A 22,586-nucleotide genomic window follows, 5' to 3' on the forward strand; every position below is an offset into this window, starting at 1 on the left:
ATAAAAAAGAAATTGTGCAGGGACATAAAAGTGACACTTTCTGTAGAATGACCCAGATATAGTCACTATTTGTCCATTGATAGAGTGGCAGTAAATTTGACAGCCATTCGAGACTTTTTTTGTTTGTTTAGCATTAGTATTATTGAAACCAATGTCCACTTTACATTTCATGTGAAATAGATATTATTTTAAGATGACTAATGCATTTGAATGTCGTTTAATCCTGACCCAATTTACTCGTATGCAGTGCACGTATAATGACAGGGGACTCATTCGGACGTCCATAGAAATAGACTGAGGTAGAGGTGGTCGAATTGTCTTGTGTTTACTTCATTAGTAGCAGACGACAATATTTCGTGCAGCAGGTGAGTAAAATTCATTATGAAAATTTGGAGATACATAGATGTTTCTGCATGTAAACTGTTTACTAGTGTTTTAAATCAAAGGTTGTTGTCGTGGTCATCTAGTCATGATGTTATCTCTTATGCTCAATTTGGTTTCCAACCGGGACGAGGAACGGCTGGGGCCATTTTTTCCTTACATGCTATAATTTCAAAATCTCTGTCCACTAAAAAAAGATTATATTGTGCATTTATTGATTTTAAAAAGGCATTTGATTACATAGATCGAAGAAATTATGGCGTAAGCTTTCTAAAGCTGGCATTAAAGGAAGACTTCTTAGAGTTATTCAATCATTGTACCTTAATGTTCAGAGTTGTATTTCCATAAATGGCTACATATCTGGGTCTGATGCAAGGAGAAGTGTTATCACCTATATTATTTGCTCTCTTTATTAATGATATTGAAATGAACTTAATTGAAAAAGGATGTACACCATATGAATATGCAAATATAACTTTATTCTTAATGGTGAATGCTGATGATTTGGTGCTCTTTTCCGAAACTGTCAATGGTCTACAGCAAATGTTGGATTGTCTTTTTGAATATTCACAGAAATAGGGAATGGAAGTTAACATAGAAAAATCAAAAGCAATGGTGTTTAGAAATGGTGGGAAAATTAGTAGTGCAGATAACTTATATTATAATTATAATAATATATAAACTGATAGAAACTGTTGATAAATTTTCATATCTTGGATTTATTTTTTATTATAATAATACGTTTACAGTTGCAGAAAAACATTTAGCGGATCAAGGTAGAAAAGCCGCTTTTGCGTTGTGCTCTAAAATGAATTCATTATATTTAAATACTGAAACAATACTCTCATTGTTTGATTGTTATATTACTAGTATTCTGTGTTATGCATCTGAGGTATGGGGCTCTCATAAAGGAAAAGCTGTCGAAAGAGTTCATGTTGATTTTTGTAAAAGATTACTTGGTACTAAACTATCCACAAATAATTCAATAATTTATGCTGAACTTGGTCGTGTACCATTAAGAGTCTACAGATTATTTAATATAAGATATTGGCACAGGATTGTTAAGACAAATAATTGCATGTTGAAAGCTAGCTATTCATATCTATATGATTGTGTTGAGAAATATAGCGAACAAAACTGGGCTTACCATGTAAAGCATGAATTGTTTATTTTAGGGTTCAGTGAATTGTGGATTAATCAACACATAGATGACGAACATTTACCTGCTGTTAAACAAAGTTTATTAGATCAATCACAACAACTGATTAGAAGTCAGATATTTGCATCACCAAAATGTACTTATTACAAATACCTGATTGATGTCTATTCACTGCAGTATTATTTGTCCAAATTTATACCTGTACATTTTAGAAATTGTATTACTAAATTTCGTTTGTCATCTCACAATTTAGCTATCGAGACCGGTAGATATAACACTACTGACCGTTCTAAAAGAACATGTTTTGCTTGTGTTGATGAAATTGAAGATGAATATCATTTTATACTGGTTTGCCCATTATATAACGTTCTAAGAAAACAATATATCAAACCTTATTATTGGAAAAACCCTTCTGTGTTTAAACTTATTAAACTGTTTAAAATTAATAACACTAAGCAGTTACGAAATTTTGGTAAATATTTATACAGTGCCACGAATCTGAGAAATACTTATATTTAGATCAACTTACATTGTATATTGTTTGCATTCTCCTAATATTTGTATATTTTGTTTTACTCTTTGTCATTTGTTCACCATGAAGTAATGTATTTATTGCTGATCCGATGAGCTGTTAAGCTTACGGTCAATAAAAGAATTTGAAAATGTTAAAAAAAAAAGTGCCTTACGGAAAATAGTACTTTTAATTACATGGTATTTTTAATTGTTAATACTTACTGCAAACTGGCAAATTGTAAACATTGCTTTATTTTTATCAATAAAAAATACTTTCATCAACAAAAACGTCTGCATTTGCCGTCATAGTTTTCTTTGATGACGCACAATCGCTATTTAAAGACAGCGCGCAAAAATACATACAGCGTCATAATACATACTGAGACGAGATTTTAGTGCAAGGACACATTCGACCAAACTTTAACGAACGAATTACATTTGGGATGTCTTGTTAGGGTTTTGTGAATATATTCGTCGGGTTCTGTCTTATACAGTTGTTGGAAGGGAAGGGAACTCTATTAACGTGCCCATATCCCGAAGGTTCAGGCACAGCCACCCCGGACGTCGCCTCTGACATCGCCAGTGACCAATTCCCGTTGTTATTGCTACCGCATGTATGAGGTAGAATTTATATTAAAAAAGTGGCTTAAACTAGGATTTCGTTTTACCCGAGAGAGGCAATAAAAAATACAATAACCCTAATATATAACCATTGTATACAGTTGGGTTATTTACTGCCTATAAGAATACATCCAGTTATCCAAAATCAGTTAAATGTATTATTTTTTCTTGTCATATTTTTTTTTTCAACTACAAAACTGATTGATGCGTTTACAATGGAATTCAGTATACTAGATTTAAAAAAAAAAAAACCACAACAAAACAAACAAACAGTGAGCGTACCCATATATGCCATAACAGGTGTTTTTTTAATGATGTAAAATATTCAACACGATTTTAAGACAAAAACACTTCAATTTGAAAAAGGTTTTCCAAATTGTCCAACACGTTCAATCTTTGATTTAGGTAATAAGGGTTGGAGTGGGGGATAAGACGAATTCCTCGGATATCCGGTCTTGTGATAAATAAACATCCAGATACCACGGTGACACACGTGTATACAGTAACACAATTAGCCGGACAATTAACAGATGCTTTTGTACAACAAACTGTCAATAGATTGGCTGCATTATTAGGGTCGGTAAAATTTATTTACTTATTTACCGTGGGAACGATCTCCAAAACAGAACTGACCAAACATTAGCAGTATTAAACTGTTCGTCCATGATAACTATTTTGTTTGTCAACTTTCTGTAACAGTATTTTTTTTAATTGAAAAAAGGGCAGCAATTTCTTTAGCATTTTGGGGTTGTTTTCAAAAAGATAAATTATATAGGTGTGTCTTTCTGTAAGTAAGCCCAAAGCTGCAAGTGCTGCGTGATGCAATGTTAAACTTTAGAATGTAAATGTGTTTTAAAGTTTAAAACTGCACTGACGTAAGGAACTCAGCTTGTAAACATCTTTAAAAAAAAATACACAAGGATATTTTACTATGCTTTGTACTTCTTTAGATCGGCGTTTCGAAGTGTTATATGCAAATACTCGTTACAACAATTCCTTTACGTAGTAAACATAGCAACATGCATCTCTCGAATATCCTACATAAAAATGAATACTAAAGGAAAATAAAATAAAAATTCCTCCTTTTCCTTTGGGTTTTTTGTTTGTTTAGGGTTTTTGTTTGTGGGTTTTTTAAGGTCTTAAATGTGAGGTCCATCAGGGATGGGGTGAAGTTTAATATAGTTATATCAATAAAGTAAAGTTTGTTTTATTTAACGACGCCACTAGAGCACATTGATTTTTTATCTTATCATCGGCTATTGGACATCAAACATATGGTCATTCTGACACTGTTTTTTAGAAGCAGCAAGGGGTCTTTTATTCGAGCTTCCCACAGGCAGGATAGCACAAACCATGGCCTTTGTTGAACCAGTTATGGATCGCTGGTCGGTGCAAGTGGTTTACACCTACCCATTGAGCCTAGCGGAGCACTCACTCAGGGTTTGGAGTCGGTATTTGGATAAAATTTTGTCAGTTATAATTTTATTATATATTAATTTTTATTTTGTTTACGATTCCTCTCCAAAACTCCCCCAAAGTTCCCTTGGCATTCCGCCTCATGTCATTGCTCCCCCCCCCCCCCCCCCAATAGATTTTCTGGATCCGCCACTGTTGACCTTCATCATCCACCATTCCTCCCGGAAATTTGGTATTTGTGCATCCAGGAGTTTGGTAGGTGGGGTCAACAATTTATTCAGGTGACCGTTTAGACATATGGGCATCTTGTTTTGTTGTTGTTTGTCGTTGTTGTTGGTTGTTTTTTTTGGTGTTGTTGTTTTATTGTGTGGTTTTTTTTTTTTTTTTTTTTTTTTTGTTTTTTTTTGGGGGGGGGTGTTTGTTTTTTGTTTGTTGGTTGTTGTTTTTTCTGCTTTTTTTATCTTTTGTTTGTGTGTGCGTGTGTGTCTTTCGTCCTTTGTTTTTTCTTTAAATAAAAAGGAAAACCTCAAACCTGCGTTAAATGGGAACGAGTTCCATGAATGAACGAAGGTGCCATGTTAATGGGACGGAGCTCATCGGTAAAATTTATATCGGGGTTAACGTGGTGTAAAAACCACAATAAAATGTATATACGGGATCTATCCCGACGCCATTGTCCGCGGATAGTGGGCAGCATTCCCGAGGTTACGTGAAGCGTGGTACGTTACTCAGTTAACACCACTCTGAAAGACATGATATTTAACTTACGATGCGTCCTCGGCTATTTAACCGTCTTGTTTACACTGGTCATCGTGTTGTGAAGCAATTATAGGGTCTCGTGTGTGTTTTTCTGGCTAAAAATGAATGAAAAGAGTGGATAAATGGGGTTTACCCATTAACATTCCTCCTTTCTAAAGCTGGCTTTGAAAAAAAAAAAAATTATGAACCATTGTAGTTAACCAACTGACCATTTAAAGGTCCATACATACGGTTTAATGTGTAAAGCAGTTTATAGTAATGTTGCTATTGAGTTGTACGCCAAGAACGTTAAATGTCCAAAATGTATGTCTTCATTATCTATAATATTACACGCAAGAATTTGTTTAACAGTTTCGGATCCTACATAACCTCTTCTCTTTTGCTCTGCACTGCCGATCGACTTCTTTGCACTTACCCGATGCTTGACATCCAATGTGCTCTAGTGGTGTCGTTAAACAAAATAAACGTTTACCCGATGCCGCATTTTGCAAGGATTGTTTTTGTTTTGCGCTCAGGTCCAGTCGATTAATGTACACACATCGTGCTACATATTGCGTACTAAGATGAATGCCATAAATACAACTGTAAAGGAGGTCGCCATATAAAGGGTAGTCGTGTATACAGTCTGGGCGATGGGGCTGGTTATCTAAACGGTGGTCATATATATATATATATATATATATATATATATATATATATATATATATATATATAATATATATGATATATATATATATATTTATAGACTACTGTTTAGATATAGATATATATATATTTTATTTTCTTTTTTTTCTTCTTTTTTTGGAGGTGGGGGGGGGGGGGGGGGGGGGGTCCAGTAAAAGGCCATCGTATCCCATGCCCATGCTTTGCACAGGTTACATCTCGTTTAACATACTTCGTTGAAGGTTGTATCAGACTCGATCACATGGGGAAGGCGGGAGGCACCACATGGTTATTATTATATATCTTTTTCGATTATTTTGGATTGTTTTAACCAGTGTTGTCGCCATTTTATATACCAAGTATCATTAAGTATGGTAGACATGTTCATTGATGTAGCTAGGATTTTATATTGGGGGGCACTCACATTGGGGGAGGCAGTGGTCCCCCACCCCTCTGGCTACGCCAATGGTCGTATTCCATCTTCAGACAGTAGATATAGTGAAAACTGCCTTTGTTAACAGTGTCGAATGAGTCGGACTTTTGTTTTAATGTTCAACCAAGTACCACAAGTCCGATAAGTAAAATATCATGATATGTCGTTATAAAATGAACAAACATGCATTGTTTTTTTTCACTAATGAATGAATGTTTATCGATACCCTGGCATTAAAAAAAAAATCGGCTATTGGTTGGCAGTGACATGGAATGAATGAATGAATGAATGAATGAATGAATGAATGAATGAATGAATGGACGTTTAAAGGGACATACCCTAGGTTTTAAACACTAAGGCATATATTTTTACTATTATAATTGTTTTTGATAACTCAAATCATACTTTACTTAGATTTTATGGTTTAGAGTATCCATTTCCGTACATTCGAAGTGTTTTTGGTCATTCTGGTGTTTTTAATATCATAAAATGTATTTCTCATATTGTTAAAAACGCACGTGCGTCTGAGAAGGAACAGTTATGGAATCGAGTTTTAGTCTATTTTTAGGGGGTGTTTCACCATTTCAAAGTCACAGACTCCTGTTTCACTTAATTGTAACTTTATCCAAATGTGTTACAGGTTTGTAGATTAACTGAACTTAGTGTTAGTTTTCACGGGTTGAAACTAGGGTCTGTCCCTTTAACGACACCCCAGCACACAAATACACATCGGCTATTAGGTGTTACAAGGCAAAGATATATGGAGTCCCTTTCTTTCTTAGTCCCAGCTAAGAGACACAAAACGTATTACTTGTGCCAACAATAAAACAAAAATCCACCACACTGACTGCAACTCCCGCTAAGAACCACAAAACGTATTGCCTCTGCCATCAATAAAACACTGTTTAATCACTGGGCTTAACTTCGGATTTGGCTTTGGAGACAAAACGTTTTTATTATTATTTACCGTAAATGTCAGGTGAAAACGCATTAGTTCTTATTCACCGTGACCTCGTCATTACAAGCTATGTTTCACGGGAGATAAATAAGTTAAAGAAGTAAAGAACTGGGTCACAGAGTACCGGTAATTAGAGAGTTTTTTTTGTGGGTTTTTTTTAGTATAGGTGTCAGGTATTGCAAAACATTGTAGGATAAATAGGTGAAATGGGTGTAGGCAAACCGGGTGTAGTAGGTAATATGGGTGTAGGCATAATGGAAAGTCACCTTGGAATATTCTGTCCTTTACTTTTGGGAGTTCACACGTTCGCTTAAAGGGACATACCATAGTTTTTAAACACTACAGCATATTTTTCACTATTAGAGCAGTTTATAATCACTGAAATCAAACATTATCTATATTTTATTGTTTAGATTATCCATTTCCGTACAATCGAAGTGTTTCTGGTCATCCTGTTGTTTCTAATATCACAAAATACATTTTTCATATTTTTTAAAAACACACGTGCGTCTGAGAAGTAGCAGTTGTTGATTTGAGTTATAGTCTGTTTTTCAAGGATATTTTCAGGTTTTAACGTCACATACTCTTGTTGTTTCGCTCTGTTTTAACTTTATCCAAGTGTGTTACAGGTTTGTAGATTAATTAAACTTAGTGTCCATTTTTACGAGTTGAAACTAGGGCCTGCGCATTTAAAGTACTAATAGGATTTTTGTCTTTTAGTCAATTAGTATCTTTATTTCACATGGAAATAGTCAACGAGGGTGGTGGTTGTGGCGGGGGACAATCGTTCCTCCTCGAAACATATACGAAGCGTACCATTTTAGTTGAGACGTGCCCTGTTTGTCTAGTTTGAAAAGACTACTGGTATTTAATCATGGGCCAGATTTAGGTTAGTCGATAGGAAGCTTGCTTGGGATGTTTGGTTCTTAGAATTAAACCACCTTGGCTGAATCATTGTTGTTGTTTTTTGCTCCAACCAGTGCCCACGCCGTGGTATGTGATGTCCTGACTGTGGAAAAGTGCAAATAAAGATCCCTTGCTGTTAACAAAAAAATTATAGTGGGTTTCCTCTGCAGACTACATGCCAGAATTATCAAATAATATTTGACATCCAACAGTCGATGATTAATTAATCAATGTGCTCTAGTGGTATAGTTTAACAAAATAACCATTAAATTTGTTGTCGTTTTCTACTGCCCTATTTTAGACCAGGTACTGTCTTGTCTTGTACAAAACACAAATAAAACTGCTGCCCTTTTAAACAGGTATGTATCTGCAATCAGCATTACTGGGACAGACAGACAGACAGACAGACAAACAGACAAAGATTTTATTTTACGCTATTGAAATTTTGTTCCAGAACATGTTAAAGTACAGGGATTCACAACAAATGTATTTTACAAAATCTGTGAATAATTTCTTTTAAAGTATAAATAAAATCAATCTGTTTACTAATTAATAAAACATATTTGTCAAGGTTGTTGTTGTTATTGTGGTCAGTGTGAACAAACCTTAAATTGTTATCACATTTGGTATATTTCATTGCTGACGCGAGGATCACGTGGCATCATATATTAGAAGTACTATGGTATTTGCACTGGTACAATAACTCATGCCCTGTGACAAAACCTTACATGATGTATTTAGGTCAGTGAGATAGTCGGAATACTTCGCGGGTCCTGGTTAACATATCTCGCATATTATTCAGAGGGCATTCAAACGCAGTAAAGACCTGTGTGTACATTTATTAATTTACCTCGAATTGGGAACACCCGAGTGGCGCCACAGCGTCCCCTGGTGGTCGTGAATGGGAGCGCAAGAGGAGAGAACTTAATGAAGCGAGTTATCGCTCCATCACATCGTTTCTGTTCATGTATAAATATTAATTGAAATAGAGATTGTACACAAAAGAATACCGGCTCACTCTACCCAATCCTAAAAGGTTCCAGCAAGGGGCTACCTTTCGATCAACTAAGTCAAATCAACCAATTAGCTCAGGGCCGTACCCTGACCAAAATCCATGGGGGGGGCACTAAATTTTATAAATAATTTTTAACATACTATAAAGATTAAACATTTCTATGCTATTACTGGAGATATATAAAAAAAAAAAAAGGACAAGATTCTCAGGGGGGCAGTTGCCCCCCCTGCCCCCCCGGAGGGTACGGCCCTGTAGCTCCATTTTCAATTTTGATGAACCATTCTAAATTATGCGTCAAGATTAACTTCAAGAAAAGACGCAACATTTCCTATTTGGCTTTAATCCTACGGGACATTTGCAAATTCAACAGCACCAAAACCAACTCTCTCTCCCACCCACACCAACCCTTTTCCAGTCCTGGACGGAGGAGCCAGCCGAGGACGGCACTTTCGCCCATGACAGGCGCGTGCTACAACAGCTTGTTCTGAACGTGCACGTAAAACCTTATGACCTGACCTGACCTGAGGTTGACCATCCATTGTATTCGGGACGTTTGGTACCAAAGAGGGGCATGCCTGTGTCGTCAAACTTCAGGGTCCAGTTTTATGAAGCGTTCTTTAAACTCTCCTTAAGTACACAGGGTCCAGTTTTATGAAGCGTTCTTTAAGCTCTCCTTAAGTACACAGGGTCCAGTTTTATGAAGCGTTCTTTAAGCTCTCCTTAAGTACACAGGGTCCAGTTTTATGAAGCGTTCTTTAAGCTCTCCTTAAGTACACAGGGTCCAGTTTTATGAAGCGTTCTTTAAGCTCTCCTTAAGTACACAGGGTCCAGTTTTATGAAGCGTTCTTTAAGCTCTCCTTAAGTACACAGGGTCCAGTTTTATGAAGCGTTCTTTAAGCTCTCCTTAAGTACACAGGGTCCAGTTTTATTAAGCGTTCTTTAAGCTCTCCTTAAGTACACAGGGTCCAGTTTTATGAAGCGTTCTTTAAGCTCTCCTTAAGTACACAGGGTCCAGTTTTATGAAGCGTTCTTTAAGCTCTCCTTAAGTACACAGGGTCCAGTTTTATTAAGCGTTCTTTAAGCTCTCCTTAAGTACAAAGGGTCCAGTTTTATGAAGCGTTCTTTAAGCTCTCCTTAAGTACACAGGGTCCAGTTTTATTAAGCGTTCTTTAAGCTCTCCTTAAGTACAAAGGGTCCAGTTTTATGAAGCGTTCTTTAAGCTCTCCTTAAGTACACAGGGTCCAGTTTTATTAAGCGTTCTTTAAGCTCTCCTTAAGTACAAAGGGTCCAGTTTTATGAAGCGTTCTTTAAGCTCTCCTTAAGTGCATAACTACCATATGCATTTAAGGTGATCTTAGCACTAAGAACACTTTGTCAAACGGGGTCCTGGACCATAAGGCTGATTTTGTTTTGGGGCAATGGCCCTGCCCTGTATGACCTCTTAACATCTGTTCAAATAGCAATGCTTGAAGACCTATTCAAATCTATCCAAAATGGAATGTTTTAGGTAGTCTCTTAAAATCTGTCCAAATAGCAATGTTTGAAGACCTATTCAAATCTATCCAAAATGGAATGTTTTAGGTAGTCTCTTAAAATCTGTCCAAATAGCAATGTTTTAGACAGCCTCTTAAAATCTGTCCAAATAGCAATGTTTTAGACGATCTTTTAAAATATATCGGGGCGGGACGTAGCCCAGTGGTAAAGCGCTCGCTTGATGCACAATCAATCTAGGATCGATTCCCGTCGGTGAGCCCTTTGGGCTATTTCTCGTTCCAGCTCCAGCCAGTGCTCCACAACTGGAGTAACAAAGACCGTGGTATGCATTATCATGTCTGTGGGATGGTGCATATAAAAGATCTCTTGCTGGCAATCGAAAAGAGTAGCCCATGAAGTGGCGGCAGCGGGTTTCCTCTCTGAATATTTGTGTGGTCCTTAACCATAGGTCTGACGCCATATAACCGTAAAATAAAATGTGTTGAGTGCGTCGTTAAATAAAACATTTCCTTCCTTTCCTTAGAATATGTCCAAATAGCGATGTTTTAGACAGCCTCTTAAAGCCTGTCCAAAAAAACAATGTTTTAGATGTCTTTTAGAATCTATCAAAATAGCAATGTTTTAGATGGCCTCTTAAAATATGTCCTATAGCAAATTTTTAGATGGTCTTTAATAATCTGTCCAAATAGCAATGTTTTGCATGACATCTTAGAATCTATCAAAAATATTTGTCATTTAAAAATAGCTACATAGGACGTTGCTATATTACATCAATCATGACGTGTTCAGGTTTTCTCTGAAGTTTCCGGATCATAATCCAAGACCAGTGCACAAGCATGTTGACTATGTCAGTTTTGTTGTTAAAATGTTAACTTTATCTCCAGTGGAAACTGAACTGGTGCAATGTAGGTTTTAGTTCAGTTGTATAATACGTTAGCCATGCAGATGAAAACAAAACCCCCAAAACATGAACCATTGCTTATACATAAAACACGTGATACACTTTATTTAATACTATTATTTAAGGAATAGTGTTTTCTAGTTACGGGGAAATTTCGACCATTTGAGATCGTGTATGCGAAGCAACGTCCGGGCCAATAGGTTGCTGACCTCCGAATGTCTAGAACATGTTTCTGCAATTACATAGGTTTCTTGCCCTATAAGTCGTACATCACACTTCATGAGTGAATGTATCTTTGGTCAAACAGGTAATACGTGTAGTCTGCTGACAGACTGTAGACGTACGTGCACAGTTTCTGTTATCTGTCCAAATGGCTTCAATTAATTTCAGTATTTATAACCTTTCTTGTCAAACTTCTTTTAAAAAAAATATGTTAAGCAGTATTTTGATTTTAGTTATTGTTAATATTTTGATGTATATATCTTAGTTAAAATGTATTTAACTCGGATTTATTCGTTAGACACCATAATTGTTTTAAAAACAACTTATAAAATAAATAGTATGTAACGGCCACTCATAACAGTCTTCTCTTATAACAGATCCCCGTTATTAATTTTGTATATACTCTATACGCGGCAGCGAGTTTCTTCTCGACGAAGCATCGCTAATATTACACTACATATACTCGCTCAACTAAAAGTTAAAATTTGTTTTGTTTAACGATACAACTAGAGCACCTTGATTGTTTTTATCATCGGCTATTGAATGTCAAACATTTGGTAATTTTGACATGCGGTCAGAGGGGAAACCCGCTATAGTTTTACATTAGTAGCAAGGGAGGGCTCTATTAATTGCACCATCCCACAGACAGGATAGCACATACCAAGGCCTTTGATATACCAGTCGTGGTGCACTGGCCAGAAAAGAAAAGAAAAAATGGTCCGATGGATCCACTGGAGATGATCGAACCCAAACTGACCGCGCATCAGGCGAGCGCTTTACGTCCCGCACTACTCGCACAACCAGTCCTTTCTTCACCGCAGTGGTATCAAAAGCCGGGAGTATTTGATATCCACTTTTTTTCTCATTAGAAGCAGAAGCTCGTACAACGGCAGCGGGTTTCCTCTCTCATTAATTCCTTACGAAGTGTCACAATTACTGTATATTAAACAGAGAAATAGCTGCTTATTAAACAGCTCTTCTCACTGCGGATTCCTCGAATTTCTGCATACTTAACATGTGCGGACAAAGTAAAACAATGCTTTAACAGTATTAACGGTAGATGGAAAAGAATGCAAAAGAAACAAAACATACATTGTGTATTGACAAACTCGTCTCCGCGGGTTGCAGTCCGTGCAGGTGTCGCAGTTGTAACGAGGGTGTAATGTCCAGAATAACACAATAAAGGTGTGTTACGACGGTGTGACTTTTAACAACGATATGTAGCATATGGTTGCAATGTGAGAACGCCAAAACTGTAACTGTTGCAATTGCACTTTTCACGTTTTGTTAATCGAAATGTGGTAGCGATAGGTTTTTTTGCTCATTTTGTAGAAAAATTTCGTAATTACATCTGTTAGACACCTACTGACATTAATTAAACAATGTGGTATGTATGTATGTGTGTGCGCGCACGCACGCGCATTCGTATGTGCGTGCATGCGTGCGTGTGTATGTATATCTGCGTGTGTGTGTGTGTGTATATGGGTGTGCGCGCGCACACACATCCATGCGTGCGTGCATAATATGTATAGTGACTAACCGCGGTGTAAAACATGTTTATATTTATTATGTACATATAATTATTGAGACATAAATATCTTCGAAAACGGCGTTAATCACAAAAAAGCAACAACCGAAGCGTACATTATTTCTTTGAGGTTGACAGTTTGTTTTCTTTATTGCCGTATTTTACTCTCACTCGGACTATCATTATTTTACTATCGCTCTGGTTTGCTATCACTGTTTTGTCATTACTACGTTTTGCTACAATTCTTTTGCTACCATCTTGTTTTGCTATCACGACGTTTTCTTATCACTACAACTTGTTTTGTTTTTTAAAGTTAGTTTGCTTTGTTTAACGACACCACTAGAGAACATTGGCTATTGGATGTCAAACATTTGGTAATTTTGGCATAGAGTCTTAGAGAGGAAACCCGTAATTATGAGTTGCATGTTTAATCTCAGTATGTTTACACAAAATGCATCAACATTGCCATAGGCGTACGGGCTCCCATTTTTGTACGGGGCGGGGGGTGGGGGTGGGAGCAGGCTGACTTTTGCCCGATTTAAACGAAAATAACCGAATCTGGATAATAACATTTATTCATATTAGAATTACTACTAATTTTGGGGGTAAAATGATGGAAATACATGGTAAAAAGGTCTTAGGTTAGCAGATTTTGCCCGAATATCTGTATAATTTTTACCCGAATTTGAGGTTTTGCTCCTGTACTAAGAGGCATTTTTTCCCCTGAATATGATGCCACATAGCTTAAGTTGATTATTCTCAAGTCCAATAATGACATTAAACTTACATGTTGTTAACCGCTACCAACGCTACACGAAGAAACCCGACGTCTCTATGCGACACGAACCTGCGCTGTACTTTCTTGTGCCCACTTGATACGTTGGTACAGGTTAACAGCATGTAAGTTTAATGTCATGACTGGACTTGAGAATAATCAAACTAAAGCTCTGTGGCATCAGATTTAGGAAAAAAAGTATTTTAGACACAGTAGCTTGCTACCATTTGGTCGTCGATGATTACAAACGTATTACACACAGTCCTCTAGTTTGACACCCAATAGCCGATGTATTTTTTCGTGCTGGGGTGTTGTTAAACATTCATTCATTAATTTGTTTTCACACAGTCCTCTCTAGCTCTCCCCTACAAAATATGAATAAGGAGAGGGCTAGAGGTGACTCGAGCTATGTTACAGGTAGCTTGGATGTCTGAATGGTAAATTAATATAAATATTTGTTTTTAATAATAATAAGAGTGTGATGTGTTATGGTTTAGTCTTCGTCACCTGTATGGATGTAACGTGTCTTCATCTATATCTTCCTCATCAACCTGCGAATTCACGTAACCAGCTTTACGAAGTCTGCACCAGTTTAAGCCTTCCGTTATCTTGACTATCGGTGAACTAGCCATTCATAGTGGGAAATGTTTGATGTTATCAACGTCTTTTTGCATGGTGATATCTCACCACAGAACAAGTTTACAAGACATCGAGACTTTTACCGATTAAAATAATTATCCTTTAGCGTAGATGGTGCCTATAATTAATGGTTCAGGTTTTACAGTATAGCAAAGTCAGTTTTGGGGCGGTTTGTTGTGGTTTTTCGTTGTTGTTGTTGAAGTAGGGCCTATTTGTTTTGTTTTGTTTGTTTGTTGTTGTTGTTGTTGTTGTTGTTTGCGTGTTGTTGTTGTTGTTTGTTGTTTACGATGTGTGGGGTTTTGATGGGGGTTTTTTTTCTTTTTTGGGGGGATGGGTTTTTATGTATTATAAAATTGCACTAATAGATACGAAATATTAATCTATTATTCAAAATTAGCGTCCTATCGTCTTCCATCGAATTACGTTGCCTTGCCCATTAGAACCGTACTTAGCCTAAAATAAATAGGTTTGGGTTGTTTTGAGTTTTCCCCTCTCCCTCTCTTGTTACTTCCATAACCAGGGCCGTAGCTGGGGGGGGGGGGGGGGCAAGGGGAAGAAATCCGGAAAGCATTATAGAAACTTAAAGAAAATTCTCTTCTTAACTGTTTAAGGAGTTTTAGACTATTAACTACACAGTTGCCCTCCCCCCCCCCCCCCCCCCCCCCCAAACCCCCAAACCCCCCCCCCCCCCCCCCCACCCCCCCCCCCCCCCAAACAAAACATCCTAGCTACGGCCATGATAACTAGTTATTAAATACGCAAATTACTCTTCTTACTGCTTAGGTCTGTTAAATTAATAGTGCCTGTAATATTCCGGAAGTGACGGCATCCCATCTTGTAACACTGTCGGCATATTATAATGTACTATTGGGTTCCGCAGATCGCTACGTGGTGAACATCCGAGGCTATTTAATTACGATCACACCTACTCGATATCTCTATAACATTATACCCTCCAGCCTACATTGTCTGTGTTATCTTGTCACATCGCCGGTGTGTCTGTCCGCCAGCCTCCAGACCAATACTGTGACCTTAGAGAGTTCATCCACGACGCTCGCTAGCTTGAGGCCGGGAGATGGCCAAGTTTGCAGGGCGTTTACCTTGACGATAACACCCGAGTGGGTTCTGGATCCGTACGGGTCTCAGCTTCCGTCTGCCGGAGGTCGAAATCCCTTCGTCGATGTCCTAGCCGATCTAATTGTAGGCCTACTACATCCTTCATCCTTCCAATCCCAAACCTGGGCCCGGTTTTACGAAGCTATGTTAGTGCTAAGATTGCCTTAAGGTAGCAACGCAAACCTGGGCCCAGTTTTACGAAGCTATCTTAGTGCTAAGATTACTTTAAGGTAGCAATGCAAACCTGGGCCCGGTTTTACGTAGCTATGTTAGTGCTAAGATTGCCTTAAGGTAGCAACGCAAACCTGGGCCCAGTTTTACGAAGCTATCTTAGTGCTAAGATTACTTTAAGGTAGCAATGCAAACCTGGGCCCGGTTTTACAAAGCTATGTTAGTGCTAAGATTGCCTTAAGGTAGCAACGCAAACCTGGGCCCAGTTTTACGAAGCTATGTTAGTGCTAAGATTACCTTAAGGTAGCAACGTAAACCTGGGCCCTTTTTTACGAAACTAACTTAGTGTTAATATTACCTTAAGGTAGCAACGTAAACCTGGGCCCGGTTTTACGAAACTATCTTAGTGTTAAGATTACCTTAAGGTAGCAACGCAAACCTGGGCCCGGTTTTACGAAACTATCTTGGTGTTAAGATTACCTTATGGTAGCAACGTAAACCTGGGCCCGGTTTTACGAAGCTATCTTAGCGCAAATATTACCTTAAGGTAGCAATGCACTTAAGGTAATCTTAGCGTTAAGACGCTTCGAGAAACGTGGCCAAAGCTCGTAGGAAGCTCGAACATTATTTGTACGGCCTATTTTGACGCGTAGAGAATGTGAGATAATAATAATGTTTTTTAAATAGTTATTTTTGGTTCTATCTTGAGGGCATTTTAGAAACAGAAATTTATAACTTTCAATGAGAATGTTTGGTGATATATTTTGAGCAGGTTTAACGACTCAGTATGCTGTATGATATATATATATATATATATATATATATATATATATATATATATATATATATATATATATATATTTATATATTATGATTATTATTACCGCTTCCTACGGTCTTACAAACAGTGCACATCTAATAGTATATTATAAAAGGGACGAGGTACCTGGTCTGGTGCTTATACAACTTTTAGAGTCTAGACTCGAGACTCTAATAGAGTCTGAGACACTAATGTTATGACAACGCCATACAAATTGCATGCGTGTGACGTCATTAGAGATTGAGTCTGGACTCTAAATGTTTTATAAGCACGGGTCCTGGTACCCGCCTGTTAAAGGTGCATAGTCTTTGAAAACAATGTTCAGTACTTCTGGTTGATTACTTCTTGCTTGGAATATTAATTTTACTCATCCTGTTGTTTGTAGAAGCTCAAGACAGTGTCTTGTCGTGATCGCTTGATGCGCTGTCAGTCTAGGATCGATCCCCGTCAGTGGGCCCATTTGGGTTATTTCTCGTTCCAGCCAGTGCACTACGACTGATATATCAAAGACTGTGATATGTGCTATCCTGTGTTGGATGGTGCATATAAATGATCCGTTTCTGTTAATGAAAAAACATTTATCCGTTTTTTTCTCTAAGACTATAGGTCTAAAATTACCAGATGTTTGACATCCAATAGCTGTCGTTAAACATAACAAACTTGACCGTTCGGCGCTTCAATTTTTAAAAAAAAAATTTGGATGATTCTGTTATTTTTGTAAATACTATTCAGAAACACCTATTATTGGGTTGTGTGACAGTCCAGAACACTTTTAATGAGCATTATTATAAGTATCCCATCTCCAGATAACATTTTATAATTTTGATTTGAAGGATACGGACGAATTTGCAACTGATTATATATGGATTCTAAACTGAATTGCAAATGACTATATGTGGAGAAGATGGCGGGACGTAGTCCAGTGGTAAAGCTTTCTCTTGATGCGCGGTCGGTCTGGGATCGATCCCCGTCGGTGGGCCCATTGGGCTATTTCTCGCTCTAGCCAGTGCACCACGACAGGTATATCAAAGGTCGTGGTATGTGCTATCCTGTCTATGAGATGGTGCATATAAAAGATCCCTTGCTGCCAATCGAAAAGAGTAGCCCATGAAGTGCATGAAGTGGCGACAGTGGGTTTCCTCTCTCACTATCTGTGTGTTCCTTAACCATATGTCCGACGCCATATAACCGTAAATAAAATGTGTTGAGTGCGTCGTTAAATAAAACATTTCCTTCCATATGTGGAGAAAACCCCAACTATTTCAAGCAACAACCTAATTTTAAAGCAGAAATAGCATATACCCGTCAGCTATTCCTGAAAACAATCACAACCTTATCAAAATGCCCGTTCGACGGTGAGTTTTGTGGAGATATGATGTTGATAACGATGACGCTTTTATTGTTCAGGACTACAAGAGGACCAAATGTTTTTAATTCCCTGGACACAATTACTGACGAAGGAAGGAAGGAAGTGTTTTATTTAACGACGCACTCAACACATTTTAATTACGGTTATATGGCGTCTGACATATGGTTAAGGACCACACATATATTGAGAGAGGAAACCCGCTATCGCCACTTCATGGGCTACTCTTTTCGATTAGCAGCAAGGGATCTTTTATATGCACCTACCCACAGACAGGATAGCACATGCCACGGACTTTGATGTACAAGTCGTGGTGCTCTGGATGGAGCGAGAAATAGCCCAATGGGCCCACTGACGGGGATCGATTCCAGACCGACCGCGCATCAAGCGAGCGCTTTACCACTGGGCTACGTCCCGCCCTCAATTACTGACGATGTCAGGAGATGTGTACAAGGTAGACATCTCTAAAATTGTGGGACGTAGCTCAGTGGAAAGGCGCTCGCCTGATGCGCGGTCGGTCTAAGATCGATCCCCGTCGGTGGGCCCATTGGGATATTTCTCTTCCAGCCAGTACACGACGACTAGTATATCAAAGGCTGTGGTATGTGCTATCCTGTCTGTAGGATGGAGCATATAAAATATCCCTTGCTATTAATGAAAAAATGTAGCGGGTTTCCTCTTTAAGACTAAATGTCAAAATTACCAAATGTTTAGTATCCTAAAACTGATGATTAATAAATCAATGTGCTTGCTTGATGCTTGGTCGGTCTAGGATCGATCCCCGCCGGTGAGCCCATTGGGCTATTTCTCTTCTAGCTAGTTCACCACGACTAATATATCAACGGCCGTGGTATGTGCTATCCTCTCTGTGGGAAGGTGCATATAAATTATTCCTTGCTACTAATTGAAGAATATAGCAGGTTTTCTCTTTAAGACTAAATTCACCAAATGTTTGACATCCAAGATCCGATGATTAATAAATCATGTGCTCTAGTGGTGTCGTTAAACAAAACAAACTTTAACTTATTAACTGTTGAGTACAGGCATGGTAAAAGTGTCTGAATTTCAAATTAGAAGTCATCTCGCCTTACCTTCTTATAATTCCTGATTTAAAGCCAGTGACTGTGTCCACATTGAGCGTGTTCAATGCTTTTGGATATAATGTTATTATCCACCAAACAAAAAATCGGAAGAGATATCGTTTCTATTGACAACAGCACTGTATCGGTACTCGGTTAAAGCGAGAGTAGACTGTTGACGATTTTTGTTACGGCGTGTTGCTCGTTTCTTGCACGAGCTCCGGTAGATTTTTAGACAATATTGTTTATGCTTACACGGTAACTTTCATATTTAATTATTCAAACATATATGTATATATGCACGTGTTTAATTTAGTGCATAGCGATGTATAGCGTAGTTTAAAGTACTATTTAATACAGTGTCATGCAATATTGCATGCTAAAAAACGATCCGTAGAATAAATATGTTAGCATTTATTGTCAAAACATTGCTTTAAAATATCAGAAAATGCATGTTTATCGTTTCTAAATCAAAACAGAAATGATACGGAGTTTTGACGATTTCTATTTATAGGTTACGGCGTTTTTCCAATGCTGTTACGACGTGTTTACCGTATTCGTTTGATTTTGGAATTGTCATTCATTGATGAATCGTCTGTTATCATTAATGAAACTGATATATCAATGAATATTTCTTTGCCAGATGTCAAAGAAAACAATATTACCAACTCTTACAACTGTACTGATATTAATGCTGACATTAATAACTGTACACGTGTTATAACATCAACCCCAAAATCAAAGGTTGGTGGAGTATTAAAACAAACAAAAAGTGATCTTTGTCTTTACGAAAGTCCAGTTGGCAGTAATTTGCTAACGACACCCTGCGCGTGCTGTAACCTCATCGTGGTGCAGGGGTGTAACATTCTCTGTGAGAATTGCCAATACAGCACAAATTGAAATTTAGAGTAAAAGTCAGTATCTATCTGTGATATTTGTATTTTTGCACAGTTCTTTACACTGTTTTTATTTAAATCTTGAATTTTTATATTGATGTTGATCATCACCTTATTTTGTTTGCATTACCATAGTTTGACACCCAATAGCCGAAGTATTTTTCGTGCTGGGGTGTCGTTAAACATTCATTCATTCATTGAAACGACATGTCACGGCTGAGCATGAGAATGAAAACATTTAATGTTCGAGAAGATATTCCAGTAAATTTGATTTAAAGCAGCATGCAACTTTCTCGCAGGGTTATGCCAAACTGCTATGTGAGGTGTGTTCCAAAGTCTATAAAACTCTACAAGGACTTTCTATATGCAAAAAGCCTCACCATACTAAGACATACACGTATTCGTGTACATGTTGTCATAAGACATACTGTGATAAGTCACTTTATTTCGGCCATTTGAATAACCATATCAGAAACAAGCCTTACAACTGCCCTAAATGCTCAAAATATTTTGCATATGTTTCAAGTATGCGAAGACACACAATGTATCGGTGATAACCCTGAAAAATATACATGCAAAATATCAAAACATCAGCGTCCCTGCAAGATCGCATGGTTGGTAAGCACGGTGATATGAACAAAATGCGTGGATGTGGTAAAACATTCAAATGGCGTCCATCGTTTGCACGACACAGGAAGATGTGTAAAGTTGGCCCAATGCAACTTGTTTAAAACCTTATGTGGCAAAGAAACTATGCACGAGTACATCCGAAACTTCTGTCGTAGCTTTAAAGGGACAAACCCTAGTTTCAACCCGTGAAAATTAACACTAAGTTTAGTTAATCTACAAACCTACAACACATTTGGATAACGTTATAATAGAGTGAAACATGAGTCTGTGACTTTGAAATGGTGAAATACCCTCTAAAGTAGACTAAAACTCGACTCCATAACTGTTACTTCTCAGACGCACGTGCGTTTTTTAAAATATGAGAAATGGATTTTTGTGATATTAAAAACACCAGGATGACCAATAACACTTCGAATGTACGGAATTGATAATCTAAACAATAAAATCTAAGTAAAGTATGATTTAAGTTATCAAAAACGGTTATAATAGTAAAAAAATATGTGTTAGTGTTTAAAAACTAGGGTATGTCCCTTTAACATAATCATTTGACTTTTTAATTTTTGTTTAAGAACACTGTTAATTTTCGATTGTGTAGTACTGGTACGTACTCAACATTTGAAACATCCATTCTTTTTGATCCAGGTTATTGTGTACAATTCAGTTGATTTTATTGGGTAATGCTAATTACTCATTTGCAAGATGCATGTAAGTTTAATAATGAGTGTTCTTTTGTTATGTACTGTAAAACTATTACAATACTCAAATAGCTTATTGTGATTTTCGTTACACCAAACCAGTCAATATCATCATCACAGGAAATCTAACACATTACATTCAGAAATATGGAATATTTAGTATGACGATTTTGTTTTCAATTCAGTTGAATTGTTGATTGAATTGTTCATTTGACTCTTTGTCATTATGATACTGTATTGGCTGTTCCTCCTCGGACATTAATAACTGAAAAAGTACATGATTATTTGACCATTTTAAAATGTTTTTGGTTTGATCAGATAAAACATAGTTGATAAACAATGAATATAGTTTTGTCATTTCTAAAATTCAGAAGTGCATTCAGTTTATATGTCGGATAATCCCATCCGAATATGGGCCAGGGTTTTGGAGCTATCCATATTATGGTGGAATTGGAGAACTGGTCTTGTTCCCGTAGCAGGTTGATAGGCTCTAGACACAGCTGCTTCCTTTTGTCTTGGTTTGACACGTTGTCGTTCAATCAAATCAAAACTGTGATTTTGGCAAGATATATACACACACGAGTATGCATATATACACGTACACTCGTAACACACACGTACACAGTTTATTGTGGTTTATTTTAAACCCTTAGGAAAATTAAGATGTTACAGAGAGAGAGAGAGAGAGAGAGAGAGAGAGAGAGAGAGAGAGAGAGAGAGAGAGAGAGAGAGAGAGAGAGAGAGAGAGAGAGAGAGAGAGAGAGGTGGACAGACAAACATACGGAGAGAGACAGAAAAATGGAAAGCAATATAGGATTTGGAACAGAATTTAGTATTAACAGATGTTACTGGTATGTTTAGTTTATTGGTAGCTTCGCAATTCGTGAAAATATAGTTTTCACACATCACTCGTTGACATAAAAAATCGTATTAGGAAAAACACCATGAAATGGTCTATTTATTATATACATATTTCCTAATTTTTGACAATATCTTTCGCTCTTTGGTAATATCTTTCACTTATCCTATCGAAAACACGTAATGATATATTTCTTCCTATGGAACTTTGCCAGAAAATTTACTTTACCATAGACTTTTAAAAAGAAATTTGATTAAAATTTATCTTTATTAACATTTATTTAACAATACTGCGGTGCAAACATACCCGACAAAGCGATCCTCTAAAAACTCCCACAAAAACAAAACGAGTCGAACGCCGTTAAATTCTTACACTTAAACTCGATGACATTACATTGTGTCATCATTATTTAGCGTCGTATTCAATTTGTTTTATATATTTTATCGTAATTGCACTTCGTATCCCGTTTTTATAGGTACAGTTGTTTAAATTACATTTTTTTTTTTTCAAATACGATCAGATGCATTGGTAATCATCAAATTTAAATACGAAGAACCGAGACAAAGGGAGA

General features: G+C 37.2%; 1 protein-coding gene across 1 annotated transcript in view; it reads left to right on the forward strand.

Moving 5' to 3' along the window:
* The first annotated feature begins 313 nt into the window (after window positions 1-313).
* LOC121370756 (mucin-22-like) overlaps window positions 314-22,586 on the forward strand; it is an 84,438-nt gene continuing 62,165 nt past the window's right edge. The window contains exon 1 of the mRNA XM_041496203.1: window positions 314-365. The gene's annotated coding sequence lies outside the window, so the exon portion shown is untranslated. The remainder of the gene's footprint in view (window positions 366-22,586) is intronic.

The sequence above is a fragment of the Gigantopelta aegis genome, chromosome 4 (assembly GCF_016097555.1).
Source record: "Gigantopelta aegis isolate Gae_Host chromosome 4, Gae_host_genome, whole genome shotgun sequence".
NCBI classification, from domain to species: Eukaryota; Metazoa; Mollusca; class Gastropoda; order Neomphalida; family Peltospiridae; genus Gigantopelta; species Gigantopelta aegis.